The following is a 4,716-nucleotide window of genomic DNA, read 5'->3' as shown; positions in this document are numbered from 1 at the left end:
TTTTATCTCGGAATAGTGACTTTTCTGTCAGAATTGCGAGTTCATATCTCGGAATTGTGACCGTTTTTTTAGAATTGGGAGTTTTTTATCTTGGAATTATGACTTTTCTGTCAGAATTGCCAGTTTATATCTTGGAATTGTGACTTTTCTTTCAGAATTGCGAGTTTATATCTTGGAATTGTGACTTTTCTTTCAGAATTGCAAGGTTTTTTTATCTCGGAATTGTGAATTTTCTCTCAGAATTGCGAGTTTATATCTTGGAATTGTGTTATATCTTGGAATTGCAAGTTAATAGGTCAGAATTATGAGACAAACTTGCAATTCTGAGAACATACCAGTCTTTTTTTCACTCAGAACTGGACTTTATAACTTGCAATTGTGAGTTTATATCTCACAATTCTGAGAAAAAAGTGAGAAAAACTCACAATTCTGACTTTATTTCTCGTAATTGTGATTTACATCCCACTATTCTGATTTTATAACTATAACTTATAACTTAAATCTTACAGTTCTAATAAAAAATAACAACAACTGAATCAAAAGTTTGTTTTACGCAATTATGAGAAAAAAGTCAAGATTGCGCACATTGACACGCTGCCATGTGTTGCTTAATTTTATATTGCCAGCAAAATCATTGTGATTTTTCACTCTTACTAGTATCCCAAATAGAAATAAGGTAAAAAAAAAAAAAAAAGAAATGCCAGTTTCAAAATCGCTTTGATGTGTCTTTACAGGACAGTCATTACCCTCAAATACACGAATTCACCCATCACCAGTGAGCCAGGCAAAACTAAGAATCAAAGAGCCATGACATGAAGTCAAGAGGACAATAAGGAATAAATGGAAAGTGCCAAACATTTCACACTAACACAGAGGCTGTACACGCAGAAAGCAAAGCATGTTGTGCCAAGAGACAACGATTTTCTGCCGCGGAGCATTAGCTTGTTCATTCGCTCAATTAAGGCCCTGTTCGTATCGCGCAGCACCTCAATGTGTCTCTGTCTTTTCTCCATCTGCCTCAGACTCTTCAGAGCGTTGAGTCCACTTAGTCCAACAAAGATGAATGAGACACTAGAGCCCCCATTACTAGCCTCCAGTCAGTTAAATCCTCTCCTCTGTTCCCTGCAGATGTTCCGCTAATCTTTACAACAGCGTTCGCTTCAAATCCTATAGTAAATATCTTAAAGCCCTTATCCACCCTATGAGGAACTAAAGCCTTACAGATATATTTACAGAGTGACTGTTTACATATGTGAAGATATTCCATATTACAACTTTTAAAGAGTAATGCAAACATAAATTGTTAGTAACATCTGTAATATCAAATCAGCAGGATTCATTCATTCATTTTTCCTCCACTCAGAATGCAGGATTTGCACGTTCACACACATATAAACGCGTGCTGAGCAGTCTATCAAATTATTACCAGATCAGCCCTGCTGCCACTCAGTTGAGCGTGTTTTCGCTGATGCATGCTGCCCCCTGTGACGGCTGTGAGCCATGCTTTGACACCTGACACGGGTGTTTTAATTGTTCAAAATAACATGAAAGTGCTTCCAAGGGAGATGTGCACAGGAGTGCAAAGACCTGATTTAGCATCAGGAAGTAGAGTTTCCATGGTAGGATTAGCTGCTTTGATGTAGCGGGAAAGACCAGAGTTCATCCTTGTAGAGCAACTCGTCATCTGAACGCGTTACTCTACTGCTGTCAATTGCTTTTGCTTAAAAGTGCTTTTAAAAGTGGGTTATGCATATGCATATATATATATATATATATAAATTAAATCAATTGTGACACTATTATCTATGTACAGAGATTTACCTAGCAAAACTAGTTGATGATTATAATAATAAGAACAAAAGTTATGAGATGCTGCTTATTTTTAAGTTATTTTTACTAATTACAACAAATAAATAAATAAATAAAAAAAATAAATAGTGTAAAGGTTAGGCAATTGATGTGTGCAAAATCAATGAACAAACAAACAAAAATATTTTTGTAGCTAAATCTCATTGTTGTTGTTGTTATTATTTCTATACATTTTAACAGCAAAACGTGCATTAATGATAATAATAATCATAAACATAAGGATTAGGCTTTATTTGTGTACAAAACCAAATGAATTATTATTATTTCATATTTTTCTATAGATTTTAGCAACAAAACTAAGAAGTTATGTTCATTAATTATATTAAATGTAAGGATTGGGCTATTTATTTGTGTCCAAAACCAAATAAATTATTAGTATTTTTTTTATATTTTTCTATAGATTTTAGCAGCAAAACTAAGAAGTTATTTTTATTCATAAAAACATTAATGTAAGCATTAGGCAATTTATTTGTGTCCAAAAACAAATAAATAAATTATTATTATTATTATTATTATTATTATTATTATTATTATTATTATTATTATTAATTATTATTATTATTATTATTTAATTATTCTTTTATTATTAATTTTTTTCCATAGATTTTAGCAGCAAAACAAAAAAGTTATTTTATTAATAAAATGATTAAGGATTAAGCTATTTATTTGTGTTAAAATCCAAATGAATTATTATTATTATTATTATTATTATTATTATTATTATTATTATTATTATTATTATTACTACGACTACATATTTGTCTACAGATTTAAGCAGCAAATCTAATAAATTATTTGTATTAATAAAATAATTAATGTAAGGATAAGGCTATTTATTTGTGTTCAAAAGCAAATTAATTATTATTATTATTATTATTATTATTATTATTACTACTACATATTTTTCTATAGATTTTAGCAGCAAAAATAAGACGTTATGTTTATTAATAAAATAATTAATGTAAGAATTAGGCTATTTATTTCTCTCCAAAACTAAATGAATTATTATTATTATTATTATTATTACTACATATTTTTCTATATATTTTAGCAGCAAAACTAAGTTATTTATATTAATAAAATAATTAAGGATTATGCTATTTATTTGTGTTAAAATTTAAATGAATTATTATTATTATTATTATTATTATTATTATTATTATTATTATTATTATATTTTTATAGATTTAAGCAGCAAATCTAAAGTTATTTTTATTAATCAAATAATTAATGTAAGGATTAGGCTATTTATTTGTGACCAAAACTAAATGTTATTATTATTATTATTATTATTATTGTTGTTGTTGTTGTTGTTGTTGTTTTTATATTACTACATATTTTTCTATAGACTTTAAAAGCAAAATTAAGTTGATGTTTATGTTTATTGATAAATATTATAATTAGGATTAGGCTATTTATCTGTGTCCAAAAACAAATGAATTATTATTATTATTATTATTATTATTATTATTATTAATAGTAATGAGATTTTGTCGGTAAAATTTCTATGAAAAAATAAGAAGTAATAAGTAAAAATCCCTAAATAATTGTAATACTTGGGTTGTTACTTATTGTGTCCAAATGCAAGCAAACAAACTAATAAATTCTGTTCCGTATATCAATTATAATTCTTTATATCAATTGGTGTAAAAGCATTTCACTTATAAAAAATAAATAAACACAGAATAACTAATGAAGTCTTTCAATTTGTCCTATGCACGTATGTCTCTAAACGTGACTGAATGCTTTCAAAGTGTCAGGAGCTAGTTAACTTTGGATAAGAAAGGGTTATGTGTTAAGTCTTCAGACCTTAGCGCTCATTTTTGCTATGAACCAATAAATTGGTTGCTATACGGTTCTAATGCCTGTCATCAAAACAGTAATTGAGACATTATTCTGCTGAACTATGAGTCTTCACGATAAAAGCCAATGTTGCCTAGCAACAGACATTTCAGAGCACAAAGGAGCAGAGGTGTTTCCTGGCTCGAGTCTGCTGTAAGCATGTGAGTTTTCCACTGGCACAATGGGAAATGTAATATACATACAGCTAATCACATGCAAGTATGGACCCCAAGACGCTGCTAAAACTGGGAATTAAGTAATGTGATTTAATTGATCCTAACTGCACTTGGCAACTCGCATTCCCAGTCACACACTCCAATATAGCTCTATAACACACGGACTAAACTCTCACACGCAATGATGAAGCATGTAGCTCACTTATTTGATACCGAATGCGTTTGGTCTGGCCTCAAATGAGAGTCTCTAATGGTGCTGGAAGAGTGACAAGGCCAATGGTTGTATCAGAGCATGGTGGCATCTGCCTCTTGCCAACAGGGCCCCTGAGGCACGGAGACAATCAGGTCGGCTCACCCCTCGTCTTCCCTCTCTCCTTCCCTCCCAACATCTCCTCAAAGCCTCTGGCTGCCTGTCTCCAGGGCACAGGTGCTAACTGATAAGGCATTCGTGCACACCAGGCCACCAAAACGCAGTTTTAGTGGATTTTTATTTTAAATGGGAGTTGGTTACTTCCCGTCACACGAGATTATCACAAGGAAACCAATATCGATTACTAAGGCTGTGCCTAGGAGCGTTAAAATATTCAGCCACTGATCCTCCTGGAAACCTCCAGAGCAAAGAAATATTTTCTTAACCTTTTGTCAGTGAAAATATCTGAACATGGTCAAAATAAAATAACATATACACATATAACATTACACATATACACATACATTTATAAAAATTTAAATAAGGCACACTTAAAAACAGTGTATACTTTTTGCAGTACAAAAAAAGTTTTAACCCTGTTAAGATATTTTTCTTTTTTTGTTTATTGACATTCTGTCA

Source organism: Garra rufa, chromosome 22, assembly GCF_049309525.1.
Source record: "Garra rufa chromosome 22, GarRuf1.0, whole genome shotgun sequence".
Classification (NCBI taxonomy): domain Eukaryota; kingdom Metazoa; phylum Chordata; class Actinopteri; order Cypriniformes; family Cyprinidae; genus Garra; species Garra rufa.
Note: the sequence above shows the minus strand (reverse complement) of the source record.